The sequence below is a fragment of the Gallus gallus genome, chromosome 1 (genome assembly GCF_016699485.2).
Source record: "Gallus gallus isolate bGalGal1 chromosome 1, bGalGal1.mat.broiler.GRCg7b, whole genome shotgun sequence".
NCBI lineage: Eukaryota > Metazoa > Chordata > Aves > Galliformes > Phasianidae > Gallus > Gallus gallus.
In genome coordinates this window covers 92,833,988-92,848,508 of record NC_052532.1, presented here as the reverse complement: position 1 = coordinate 92,848,508, position 14,521 = coordinate 92,833,988, and the positions used below count along the sequence as shown (strand labels likewise).

General features: G+C 39.8%; 2 protein-coding genes across 8 annotated transcripts in view; one reads left to right on the top strand and one right to left on the bottom strand.

Moving 5' to 3' along the window:
* The window catches only part of LOC101752250 (cell surface glycoprotein CD200 receptor 1-A-like), a 146,768-nt gene that overhangs the window by 18,561 nt on the left and 113,686 nt on the right, over positions 1–14,521 (bottom strand). For 3 of the 5 annotated variants that reach the window (XR_005846978.1, XR_005846971.1, XR_005846993.1), the window contains 2 exons: positions 10,124–10,172; positions 118–273 (listed from right to left, as the gene is read on the bottom strand). The gene's annotated coding sequence lies outside the window, so the exon portion shown is untranslated. Of the gene's footprint in view, positions 1–117; positions 274–5,052; positions 10,173–10,192; positions 12,998–14,521 lie in introns of those variants that run through there. The other 2 variants (XR_006933903.1, XR_005846988.2) reach the window with 2 other exon arrangements.
* The window catches only part of HTR1F (5-hydroxytryptamine receptor 1F), a 111,403-nt gene that overhangs the window by 11,320 nt on the left and 85,562 nt on the right, over positions 1–14,521 (top strand). The gene's annotated exons all lie outside the window — the stretch shown is intronic.

Sequence of the window (14,521 nt, the reverse complement as noted above, 5' to 3'; positions counted from 1 at the left end):
TTACTTTTTCTTCTTCAATAAAATAGCTGGGCTGTTTTGTACTGTGCAGTACTACGGTTCTGACAGGGTACACCTGGGGCTACAGAGAGTGCTCAGCTTTTGATTTAATCATCTTACCTCAAGCCTGACAATTGGTTTTCAAAAAAAAGCTGACTTCCATTCTTCAAAAATAAATCACGTAGTCTCAGCTGAGTCTCCCAAGGGAAGAACGAGTCTCAGCCAAAGCAGCCTCTCTGAGTTTTGATGTTCATACTGCAGGACTGGGAGTCCATTCTATTGTGGAGAAAATATCAGAGCCTAAGCACATGTATGTACAGCTATCAGACACAAGGAGATGTCTTTTATCAGGACCAAATTAATTCTAACAAACAATACATTACATTGAATACTTCAATGAAGGTATTTCAAATGTTGCGGTGTTTTTTCAGTGTTTAAAATTGTATTTTTTTTTTTTTTACTGAAAGTCAATGCATCTACTCTTTTGCACTACCTGCTCTGTGCATCCCTCTGTCACTCTTGCTGTGTGAGGCTTTCCCAGCTCCTGGACTGTTACATATTCTTATATATAAAGATCAAGGTTGATACTCAAAGCAAAGAACTTGTGGAAGTCCGGACACCGTGAAGAAAATTATGCCCCGTGACTTTGATTGATCGAGCCTAAGATACTTAAGAATCCCCAGATTAATTCACTGATACTTTTTATTTTAAAGAAGGATTAATATTAGGAGAAAATGAGAAAAAGTTCAGCCAAATTAAGCAAACTGTTAAAAAATAAAACCAAATAAAAGCCACAGCTTTTTTTAAGTAAGACTTTCAACAAGTTTACATTAGACTACAGAATACAAATGTTTCTTCTGCTAATAGCATTTGAGCAAAAATAGATCAAATTCAGATATGCTAAATATCAGGGCAGTAGTTCTACGGAAGACTTGCCCGTTAAATGCTTTGATACAGAATGATAGAGAAGCAGATAAAATACAATAAATCTACCCAGAGGTATCTGAATTCAAGTACCAACTGTAACTGATGAACCTGGGAAATTATATTTATGGTGAACCATACATTCATTGAAACACTGCAATTTAGAGTAGTAATTTTTATATGAATAAGTCCAAGGAGTTATGCCAGAAGAATCTTTGACAAAACATTTTTGAGTACAGACTTTAATGTATTGAATAGTTCTGATACAGCACGTGAAGATAGTTACAAAAGAGTGACAGTATTTCTGTTCTCCTAATAATTTAGCAGCAAGGAAGCACATTCCAGCTTCTTGCTCTTTGGGACACCCCCTTCTTGCAGCCTCCAGCAGAAGGCTCTGTCTTCACATACAGCAGAGGAGGAGCTAGCACTCAGGCACTCTTGCTCTTGCTGTTCTCAAACAGACTTAGAGCGGCCCAACAGCAGCAGCAACAGTTCTCCAAGCAGCTTGTTAGAGCACTCTTTAAGGTACAGATGACCTGGTTCAAGCCCCTTTTTTTCCTCATTTAAGAATGACTGAAATGGGCTTGGGGTAGAAGCTGGAAGAAACCCGGTCTTGATGTTGACAAGTGTGCATGTTGGAGCTGCATTAAGCAGCTCCAGAGAAAGATTAAAATGAAATAAAAGTGCAGGAAGATGAGAAATAAAATATTTTTTCTGATCTGGATGCATCTGTCTGCTGAAATCCAACTTCTAGCATGCATAAAAGAAGTACACAACAAAGAAAGAGAACAAGGGGAAAAGTACATTTGTATTTTTCTCTTTAATAAACTTGTGAAGCACCTTGCTGGCACAAGGTAGTGGCACAAGAATCTAAATAGTTCCATGCTGTTGTGTTGAATTTCAAATTTAAATGCAGACTGACAGAGAGACGTTTTAAAATACACGTAGGATGAGGCACATGAGCCACAGGAAGGAACACTGAAAGACTCAGAACTTTACAGCACTTATTTCATCAGAACTGACTGTATTTATAAATGGATTTCTGACCTTCTCTGATTCCTTTCATAAAAGCAATACATAGTCTAAGGTGCGACCAAAACTTTTCTATCCTTAGCTGAGTGAACTTCTTGTATAATAACAGTTTGCAATGCCTTTTCTGCTAATCAACTATGTAGTACCTCTGTGATTAACTGATCTTTACTTTCTCATTTTTATTAGGACACTATTGCATAGACTTCTTTAGCAGTACCATGACATAAAGACTTGTCTGTTGAGCCTAAGAACATTTGCCTTCTGAAAATTCATTAATTTAATCTAGAGATTTATAGGTCATTTGATGAATGATGAAATTACATGGTCAGCTTGAAAAGTGAGGCATTTATATAAAAAGGAGTTTACTCTTGTACGGCTGTAAGTATGACTCACTGACCTAAGAACTCAAAGCACTGCGGGAATATTAAGAATATAAAAATAAATGTTTTAATAAATTGAAGTAATTAAAGAATACAGGAAATACAGACTTGTTTGTCCCAACTGAAACAGAAAGCCTTTCTCTGCTAATGAGAACAAAGCACACTCCTCATGTTCCCTGTTACAAATCTTCTGAACCTACACCTGTCAAGCAAATGCTCTCACTTGATTTATTGCCTTTAAAGAGTTGTGGGAATCCATGAGTGTAAGAATCAAGAAGTACTACTTTTGCTTTCAGTAAGAAAAATGCTGATACCCTGACTCCTTAAGACTCCCCTCTTAACTGCCTATAATAGTTGTCAACTCTGAAACAGCTGTGCTGCAATGAAGTAATATTCTGGAGGAGTGAAAGGACCTTGTGGGCAGAACTGTTCTCAGAACACAGCTATGTCCCCAGCAGGAGAGAAAAAGAAGTCCTTCAGCTTGAAGGTGGAGAGGGGGAAGGAAGGGGAGAAAACACCTTCCTTTATTTTTCACCTCCTTCTAAAACCTATCCTGAAAGTGAGAATCAGTTTTTCTCTGTAGCAGAGGGAACTTACACAATCTGTGCTCGCTTCTCTTATTCATTTAGTGCCTCCAAGAACAAGCAGACTTACACCAAGCACCTCACCTCCAGCATCAGCAGGTCTGCTCATGCACTGCACTAAACTGGCTTAGATTCAGTTCGGTTCAGATCAAGTGATGATGACGTGCTACAGGAAAGAACTAAAGAGGTAACTCAGAAGGTGTTTATGCCTTTTGAATGATTAACCAGCTAGTTACTCTTCTACTTTTTGTTTGGTTGGTTTGTTTTTAAACCCTGTATTATGTACGTGAGAGGAGGAATCAGTAGGAGGTAGAAGAAGGGTCCAAATTAGAACCAGGTGAATATACATACAAATTAGTTGAAAAAAATAAAAATATTCCCAATGCCGTCTTTGCTTTTTGAGTTCTCCAGTGTGGTAACAAGGGGGCTGTACTGCTGACTGTGTCACTGGGCTGTATGTGGGAAGTGACGGTAAAAGCAAAACCCTATTTGAACAGGCAAGCTATTATTGCAAATGCCAAGCACGCGCATACAACTACCACCACTATTTTATGCTGTTGGCTATAGCACTGCTTGCAAGGAAGATCTGAAGGCAGAAGGCTTGTCTAAGACAACAAGGTTTTGCATCACACTGTCTGAGAAACTGCCTCTTCTTGCTTCATGCTGAGGAAGTCAAGCTATCAGAGGTACAAAAGCTGCTTCTGCCTCCTGTAAGGAAATAGCGTGAGCAGCTGTGAGCTGGGCGTGATCTTATGGCTCTGAAGTTTCCTGCCCTGCCTGGTTACACTTGATGCTGCACACACTCCCTGCCCTAAAGAATATTCTCCATGCTATCATCTGTGAGCAGGCTTCAGGTTGCTTGTCAAGATGGCAGGAACTGGGCTGTATTGTGGGGCAATGCCTGATGGTTGCTTGTCCGGTGCTGGGAAACAGAAAAGTCATTTTTGGGTTAGTGGAAGTTCTGCATGTTTCCACTAGGCATTCTGACAAGAGTGGTATTCAAAAATGTAAGTATGCTATTGAACAAATTAGAGTAGTCTACTCTGCTCTGATTGTTCAATATGAAAAACACAGGAGATGAAAAAATCACAGTGGAAGTGGAATTTCTGTTGTATCATCTACCCATTTTTCCTTCCTAACTCTATTACCAGACCTCTCTGAACCACACTATGTACTGTCAGTTCAGGCTTACCAGATCACTCTCTGGGAACAAGGTGCCTTGGTTAAAAACCTCACAAAGACTATAACAGAATAAACAAAATTACCTAAGTAATTACTTGTCATAATTTGAAATAGTCCATCTTCTGTGCAATCAGAACAACAAGCAAGGCTGCTAACAACTACTTCAGAGCATTTCTGGACATGGATTACGAATGCTGAAAGGGAAGGTAGCAAGCCACTTCTGTAGCCAAGTTTGTAATGCAAGTGTCTTCCTGGGTTGGAAGGGACTCACAAGGACCATCAAGTCCTACTTCAAACTCCACACATGACCATCCAAAATCTAAATCCTATGTCTGAGAGCAGTGTTCAGACACTCCTTGAACTCTGGCACTTGGGGCTGTGCCCACCACCCTGGGCAGCCTGTGCCATGCCCACCGCCCTCTGTTCCTAAATCCCACTCTGAAAATGATCAGTTCTGGGGCATAAGATACAATGAGGTGCAATCAGATAGTGTAAGTGGAGCTAATCTGAGGAAGAAGGAAGGGTAGAGACCAGGAGAAGGAGCTTTACACCCCGGGAGAGCCCAAGGCTGCCCCCTCCCACAGCACAGCATTCAGAGCTGCTGCCAGCCTGGTACAGCAAATTCCTATTTCATTTCATTCTCTACCAAAACGTATATCATCGTTTATTCTCCCTGTGTCTCACTTTCCTCATCTGTAAGGCAAGGTGAGGAGTATTCTATGCTTAAGAAAGCACTGGGAAGAAAAATACATAGGAAACTAAGAGGTACTTGAACTCTGACACAAGGGGCCACGTGCACACTGCTCAGACTGACAGATTTTTCTGTGATGAGCTTCCCTGTGGCTTCTTGCTCAGTTTTACTCAGTCTGTGATCTTGGTATGAGAACATGCAAAATAACTCAAGTAAGTTTTAGACAAGGCATGCGGTTTTAGAGATACATCCTTGATTTCACCTGTAGGCAGGCGTAAGATTAAAGGATGAGAACTGAGGGATGGTGGTTCAGTCTCGCAGCGCTTTTCCCAGCGAGGTGGCACAAGGCATTCACAGCTTGGTTCTGCAGACCTGTCGAAGGCTTCTGTCTTCCCTGTGTGCAGCAATATCAACTGATCATTGATTTTTCAATGCAGCTTTTCATCGTGGAAATGTTGACAGTTTAATTATCAAGAGGCCCTGCACAGGTTAGAAGAGAGCATACAGAGCTTAGTATAGCAGCTCCCAACAAGCTCTTTGAGCAGGGAAACTTTTGAAGCTTGCTTTCCTGTAGCTCTTGCTTCTACAACTGTTTTCAGTCCTGTTCCCTCATACAGATTTTCTGATGTCTAATAGTAGGTAGAACTCCTGCTGCAGCTTTTCCATTACCAGGGGATTTGCCTTATGTCTATTTGGCTGAGTGTTTTTATGAAGCATGTAAGAACTCTTGATCTTTCTGCAAATGCAGTTAAAAATGGGCAATGAGTTCAAAAGGAGCTCATGGGGACTGACAGACAGCACAATCTTCCCTAGGAAACTGAATTAAAGGACTGGTGGCTGGTCATGTGGCGGGCTCATTCAACCCTTCCTTTTCTGTCACCAACAGAATTTTATTGATTTATTTTTTTAGCAAAGTTAATCAACACCATTTTAGTTACAGGAAGCCAGAAGAAAAAAAAAAAGAATGTTTAAAGTGTCTTTTTAAAATTATTACCGCTGATTTGCAGTAATAGGGATTACTGCTATTTTAAAATTTTATTATAATTAATTTTAATAAAATTATTAGTGCTAATTTGCAGTCAGGGATTTCTACTGTATGGTTTCTCCTGTGAAATAATTTCAAAATCACTGTTTCTTTAAGGTTGTTTAGAGCAACATCACAGAAACCTCCCTCTGCCTGTTTTCCTACTGGAACTTTTATCTTTCTTGATTATCAGCTATGTTCCCATGACAATTCCTGCACTCACACATCCCAGAATTAGCTCCTAACATGTTCTAGCCTGATGGTACATCAAACCCACTCAGTACTCTGGGAGCTATGAGTACGCAATAGTCTCTGAATGTGTGGGGAAAGAAAGGTCTCTAATGTGGGTACTAAGACTCATATGTGTGATTGAAAGATGGGAGAAGGGATGGACAGAATAGAGTGGAGAAAGTAAAAGACGCTTAGGTTTATTCCCCCCAGATTAATACGTTTTATGTGTCTATGTAATTAGTGTATACCTTTGGTGAAATGGATTATCATTTCAACTTGACAGATGCAAAAGCAAGAAATTGAATCTGTCTGTCCTCTGAATTAACTTCCCTGCAGCTTTCCTTTACTGAGCTCTCAGTTTTCCTGGGAGCTCCCTATTTCTATGGGTTGAGCAGGTGCCATTTCCACTCTAAATGCTGCTGCATAGCTGTATGTGCATTCCAGCTCCAGAACTACATGCCTTTCTCGAGATTGCAACAGTCATCTTAGTTAAAAACCTGAGCAAATCCTAACAGAGATTTACTCCACATAAATACCTTAGTCCTCAGAACTAGCTGCCAGAGTTGCACCAGACTTGGATGTATACATCCCACTGGTCCAGGAGCTAAGAGGGGAACACCCAGGTGCTCCACTACTGTAAGATAAGTAAATGACTGCTCACAGAAGAGCTCCAGGTAGGTGCTGGTTTGTCTCCACCAGTGCTACTGGTTTGCTAGGAAAGCCATCACTGCTCTCTCATGTTTTGTGGCCAGCTCTAATGTTTCTCAGCCGAGGCCCAATAAATTCCAGCCAGGGCTCCTGGCAGATCATTGTGGACAGCTAGAACTGTTAGAATGTGTTCAGCTTTAATACAGCTACCTGAAGAGCTGCTGGCTAATTCTGTTCTGCCAGTAGTTCACCAATGAAAGTTGCTCTGCAGCTTCCTAGTTATGTTTGCTCCTAGCTTTTCTCAAGATGTCCAGACTGGAGAAGTAAAGCTCTTCAACTTGCCTCCATCTGAGAACATCATACAATCACACCATCTTTCACAACAGCATTTTCTAAAGTTTTCTTCTCCCTCTTGGTGCTTCTTAAGCCTTTTCAATGTTTGCCCTCTGGCATTATCCAAATGGCACAGTAGTGCTGAGACGCAAGAAATGCACCTGGGAACACTCACATTTATGGAATATCAGAAAGTGTTTCCTCCCAAGTGAGCACCATCCCTATGATAGTACCAGAGGGGTCAAAAAAAACCCACAAGCTTCTTATAATATAAGCATAGTTGCCACACCATAAGGTATTGGTGAAAGTGTAATTGAGAAAGTACATTGCTTCACTGTTTGAACAATGCTCTGAGCTTTCAGATACCTTCAGCTTTTATAAGATATCTATATAAGATATAAAGAAAGATATTTAAAGATGCACAAAGATTTTAAGGTATTCAATTTGCTTTATTCATAGCCTCAGCACTATAAATGCTTTAATTTCAGAGGTGTTACTGCAGAAGCCTATTTATTTTTGCTGCACATTTTTTATAAACCTTTAATGATATAGAATTTAAAGTAATAATAATACACTCAGAGGGTGTCTTCTCAGATGTGTCACCTATGTAAATAATATTGTTCTCATGCTGATAGGATCTCTGCCACAGTACAAATAAAAGCACTGCTGTCTGTTGCACTACACAGCATCTATCCATCTCTGTAAGGACAGAATTGCATAAAGAGGTTGCTAGTAGTTTCTCTGCCTCTCACCAACATCCCAACAGTCCTTCCACCAGTTCAAAGCTGGCACCTCCTAGACTCTGTGCTGGAGGAATGGGTGGCCAGCAAACATGCCCTGGAAATGTACAGGCTGATCCCAGGTACAGGTGAGCACAGGAGAAGACGAAAGGAAGGGAATTCCAGTTGAGTGAGAAAAATGTTGCATATTGTTGGGAATTGCACAGGGAATTAGCACAATAAATTTTGTGGTGTGCTTCAAAGCTCCCTGGTTTTCATTTCTAACTCCTTGTCCTGCTCCACCACCACTTCTGCTTTATCCCAGCAACATCCCACCCCACCTGAGAGATTTCTGGGTCAGGAACTGGAAAGGGAATGGCAGAATAAGAACATGAAGTCCGGTTAAAGGATCAGGAAAGGGAAAAGAAAGATTAAGAAAGTGTTGGAGAAATTAGAGAGGGTTAAAAAAAAAAGAATTATAAGAGCCAGGAAAGGGACATACAGAAATGGCTTGTGGAGATGCCAGAATACAGGAAATATTTTGGTACCATATGGTTACTCTCTACCCTCCATTAGCAAAGTTCTGGCCCTCATGGGGAGTAATGTACAGGCTGCCCAACACTGAGCAGCGTAGACTGGAACTGTCACCTTCCCGCCTGTATGAAACAGCTTCCTCTTTTTCTTTAGCAGTAGGAATTCTTCTACCAAGCACAGATAACATCACATTTTCTTGTGAGAGGAAGAACACTGGTATCACTCTGACAATTTAAAACAGTTTTCAATTAGGTGGTTGGACCATTTCTTTTGGGGTGTATGTTTCAGTGTCCTAAAGTTTGCACTGCTTCTGTGTGAGTTATTGCTGACATAATTTGACACCTTTCCGTAAAACCACCTGTGCTATAAGAGTTGCACCGTTCTGCAGAAACACTGGAAAAGCATTAAAAAAGGATCATAATAATAATTCAGAAAACTAAGAGGACAAAGCACTCCTGATCCACTAGGCGTCACAATTAATGACTGGCTCTGGAGGCAACATCATTGGTTCTGTAACGTATCTCTGAACACGTCTTTCACATGTCAGTAACAGCATGCTGCAGCCCTTCTGCAAAACCCAGCAAACAAGCTCTGCTCTGACACCTTTGGCCCTGAAGTAAGCACCACCTTTGCTCTTTCAACCTTCCAAAACATACACCTTCACAATCACCAGAAGTACAGCTAAGCTTTTATTTCATCTAGCTAGTGAAAGACATCATAAAGCAGTGACAAAGAGGGTGAAACGCACTCCCAGAACAGCAGCAGACTGCCTGGTTGTTCACGGTCAACCCCCCAGGGAGCAGGGCTCAAGCCCTGAATTGTGGGCTGCAAAAAGGGCCCAAAATTCAGCTGCTTGGTATTCACAGTTATGTCTTATTCTTTTATGTCCTTATCACATCATTTCCTAATAATGACAGATCAAAAATAAATAAATAAATAAATAATTGAAATAAAAACATAATTTCTAATAACGTGTTCTTGTAGCTATGCCTTCAAAGCCACAGCAACAAATGCTTCAAAAGGGAGGTAGCACTTTTTCTCATTTATTCACCTATACATTGTAATTTATTGCAGCAAAGGAAGGAAGTCCAAAAGCAGAACAACATTCAGTGGGGCTCTGAATTACACTGTCACCATCTCACACTCTCATCTCTCCTCCAGCCTTGCGAAGGAAAACACCTTCAGATCAAAAAGTCCTATATTTGCTACTTCAGAAGATTCATTTCCTTGTCTTTATAATGATGAATTCTGCTTTTTAATGCAGCTTAGGGAAGGAAACACCTTTCTGAGAAAATTTAAAACTAGACATGAAATGTAGACAGAAAAGGTGCTCTTTCAAGCTCGGAAGGTTAAGGAAAAGTTCAACCCAAGTCAAAACTTTGGTTTCATCTTTCTCTTCTCCATGCAAAAGAATGTTTGACTACCTCCTTATATACTTATTATTAAAAAGTTATCTTAGTAGCAAATAATTTCAATTTGAAACACAGATGCATTATAGAATGGCTGAAGTCTGAAAACACAGGAATCATGGAGGTGCATGAGGACTGTTGCTAATAACCCCATTCACTGAAAACCTTTTTTCATGAAACATTATAAAATTGTTATAAATAACTACGATTTTCTAACTCTCAAAACAGTCTGAACGGGAGAAGCAGCAGGGTGTAGATTCTGCTCACCTGCCAACAGTGTGGCATGTGAAAATGTCATTGTGAAACTCCAAAATCACAGGCGAGAGAATCCCTCAGCAGTCATTTAGTAGAGAAACAGACTTACCTGCTTAACTCTCTTACAGTGCAGTAACTTTGACCGTAAGCTGAAATCATCTGTATTTCTATTGCATTTACCTGATAGTCTTCTGAAAGACAGGCTGACGAACTCCCTTTTTTTCTGAACCTTTAAGAAAGACAACAGAGACAACAGATAACAAACAGATTTTTTTTTTTATCATACCCTAACCTTTCCAGATTTCTAAGAATTTTTGTCTTTAGTATATTTACTTTTATCTCAGGATTTTCGTATACCATAAATACAATAGAATTTTTTAGAGTCATAGAGTCACAAAGGTTGAAAAAGACATCCAAGATCATCCAGTCCAACCATACACCTACCATCAATATTTCATCACTAAACCATGTCCCTTAGTTCTCTTAGTGACTACACCACCTCCCTGGGCAGCCTGTTCCAATGCCTCACCACTCTGAGAAAAAGTGTTTCCTAATGTTTCCTAACCTGAATGTCACCCAGTGCAACTTAAGACTGTTATCTCTCATCCTAGAATTAGCTCCCTGAGAGAAGAGGCTGACCCCCACCTCACCACAACCTCCTTTCAGGCAGTTGTAGAGAGTGATGAGGTCTTCCCTGAGCCTCCTCTTCTCCAGGCTGAACAACCCCAGTTCCCTCAGCCACCCCCTTTAAGACTTTTGCTCCAGTGCCCTCACCAGCTTTGTTGCCCTTCTCCAGACATGCTCCAGGACCTCAATAACAGAGAACATACTTATGCTTCCATTCATTGGTCACAACGCAGATAAAGCATTTGTATGAAGGCCTAGATTAGTTAAACAATTAATCATATGAAAAGCTAATGGGACTTAAATACCTAAACTAAAAAGGTTTCTGAAAAAATGCTACATTTAGATGGGGTCATGTGGTGGTAATCTAGACAACATTTGCATCCAGGTGATCTCACTGAGGTGTTTGTCTTCCCTCTAACCTCATGAATGGTACTGACCACGCCATCTAATTTTATTCAGTGATGGCATTAGCTAGTTACTGCATCTTGATGGCATGAATAAAACTTAGCCAAACACCTCAAGAACCTGGACACTGTCTGTGTTGACAAAGTGGTGTTTCACAAAGTTTCTTTCACGCCTTCTTTTAAGCGTGCACACAGCATGGTCAAAGTATGGGTAACTTTTGCACCCTTAGTCAGGGCCAGTGTGGAGTACCTGCTATGTTGTGTAATAGCTCAGATTTTTCACAGGGAGGATCTGTTACTCACAAAGGCATATCTGGCTCTTTGGCTCTGGGTGATAAAACAACAGAGCTTCTCAGGGTACTATGTTAGCTTTATCCTATGGGAAACATCCTACTTTAAGTTCTTGACTGCTGCTAAGAATGCCATCTGATAGTAAAGTGTCTGCGGTAATGTAAAAAACAAAACAAAACACAACAACAACAACAAAACAGTGGCCCCAGAATCAAGGCTGAGTGATATTGGCTCAAATCCTGAGCAGAGACATGTGATGCCATCCAGCAGAGAGCTGTGGGATGGTAACAACTGCTTATATATTCCAAGAAGCACTTAGGAAAATGAGTTAAGCCTTTGGTACATAATGGCACATAGGGCAGAATGCATTGTTGGCATCTATTCAATGTCATGTAAAAATCCCAAAGTTACAAGAAGAGCTGCACTTTGATTGCAAGGTTTTTCAAACCCATTTTCATTTTTCTTTGCACTTGCCTTTTAAGCTTTGATCACAACACTAAAGGCACCTGAGAAACAGATTGCTAGGCAACAGATGCTGCAAAGGACAGCTTCCCCTCCCTCAGCACTGAGATGGTAAGAGACCTTGTAATGCTCAGTGTTGTCTGTTGCAAAATATTCAAGACAAAAATGGCTTAGTTTTATGAAAGTAACCAGGTGAAGCAAGAAAGGACTTTGCAAGTAGGAGCTAAAAACAAGCAAGAATAGGGAAAAGGCAATTCAAGAACATGAAAGAAACATAATGGAAAGCTACTGAAGGCAACAAGAAATAAGGAGGTGTTTTGAAAAGTATGGGAACAGAGAGAGAACAAGAGAAAAAAATAATCAAAACAGGTAAAATGTATATAAGCTTGTAAAGTTACTGCTATTCTTATAAAAGTTTATTTATTCTTAAGAAGCTGTTTAGCGTTCATTTTACACCACTGTATAAAAATTAGGCCTACCATGAGGAAACTGACCTTACTGCTGTGTTTTTCTGCAGAATTAACGAAGAGAGAACTTCATTTCTAACCAGTCCATAAATGTCATCTATGGACTGAATAGAAAAGCTTAATTGGATCACTGTTTAGGAGGAAATGCAGAAATATACATCATCAGTGATCCAGGCTACATAAATCCTTATAGAGCACAAATGGCTATTTCACCCAGAATGCAATTTTGGAGCCAATATATAAATGCGAAATGGGATATACTTGGCAACGTTAAGCAAGCAAAAGATTGCAGCTACCTAATTAGACCTTCCTTTAGGATAACAGATGACACTAAAGTAACCTGATCTGGAAGCATAATTTAGTACTGCATTTTGTGCTGCAAAATGCCTTTTCCTCATCTAAATACTTAGGTGTTGTTTTGAATGTGTGAATAGAATTGATCAGTAGGATACACAGTGGCAACAGAAACAGCCACTGGATATGCAGAACCAACAAGAAGATACTAAGCTGCAATCAGAGCTTTGTGTTAAAGATTAAGAAATGCAGATATACAGTGAAAATTAGACTGCAAAGGATATTAAAACAAGCAGGGGAAAATGGAGTTGCTATGCAGGAAAAATGGAACAGAGATTAAAGATAATCTAGGTACAGCATTAAAACTAAGTAAATATTCTACCTCACTTCAATCAGAGGAGATGTTGAGTATGGAACAAAAGGCAGAATGGCTAGTGGGAGTCAGGTTAGGGGAATTGCTAAGAAGCTTATTTGGTCTTTGGAGATCACATAATCTTCACATCAGAATTCTGAAAGAACAAGACTTAAATGAACATAAAATTGTAAAGAGGAAGACTGTTTCAGCTTGCCAAAATCCTAGCCAAGCGAAGGACAGGAGTTCTATCTACAAACACATCTCTGAAGTTGAAAACAGAAAGGGGGAAAAATGATTTAGGTGAAGGGCAACCTTCGCATGAGAGCAAACACATCCTGACATTAGAAAAACATTTCCAGCTTCAAGGCAACAAAGTTTGGGAACAATCTTCCAGTGAGTCACTGGTACAAAACTAGTTAGAAATAGAGACCAATCAGTCTGGAAAGGGGATCTAGTGACAAATCTGCCTGAGACAGGTAGAAGAGAGAGTGTTTCTACTCCTTTTCTCCATAGGTTTCTCACTAATCAAGCCTCTGTGATTCCTCCACAGTGTCACAGACATTTCACTGTGCCCATTATGCAACACTCCAACGTGCATTAAAAATCCTTTACTATCTTACTACTTGCAATCAGCTTTAACTACCTTCCATCCTGCATACGTCTCACTGTAGCAAAATACATGTATATACACGCATAGATGTGAGGTACGCATTCTCCCACAACAGTTTTATGTTGGGCAAACTGGCATAGTTTGCACTTTTCCTGTTCTGTGACTTGTTCCTTAAGGTGAGAGAGAAAACGGAGAAACCAAGCCCTGACACTCTGGTAACAGCTGAAGTTCCTCAGTGGCTCACCACTAATGCAACTGACTGCATCCATGCTGCCCAGAGCATTGACACATTTTAGGAAAAGCAACTAAGGATTTCCCCTCAATCCATTACTTTAAAACTTTAGCAGAGTTTATGCAAAGTCTGTCAAAGCCAAAACAATCACTAGTGTTGAAATAAAAGAATAGAAAAGAAAGCACAAGTCTTTGTCAGATAATTACTTCTATGCTTTTCAGGTTTGCTTTTCACAAGTTTAACTAAACCTGAATATGTGCTTTGTTTGTGAGTTGTTCAGTCTGCTTTATTGCCACTAACATTTCACACTGGTGAACTCCTTATTTTTGCTTCAATATGCCTATTTAAAATACATGACATTTCAGAAACATACCGTAAGCTAACTTATTAAAAAGCTTTACAACAATCAAAGAAAAAAAGGATTCTGCAGATACAGTAATGCTAACTATTCTATTCTTCAAATCTGGAGTGCCAATTAGCCTGCGGTAGTCTGAAGCCAAAAAATCCTCCATCCTCAACCTAATGTGTTATGTGCACAGGAACTATGTACACACATGCTGACAGAACATTTTTCTGCATATACTCATTTCAAATAATTATTTTGTATGCCAAGCTGTATCTTCTTTTAAGTTCATTTCCTCTCTGTGATGAATGACTCTAAACCCAATCTATTCCATTTTTGTCATGTAATTTTTTTCCATGTCTACTATTTTCAGTACATATTACACTTTCACTACTTCTGAATATACCTTACTAAGCAGTGATTGCCAATACATATATATATCATAAATTTCAATCCTGTAATCCCTCCTTTTAGTCAAAACTAACTTTTTTTC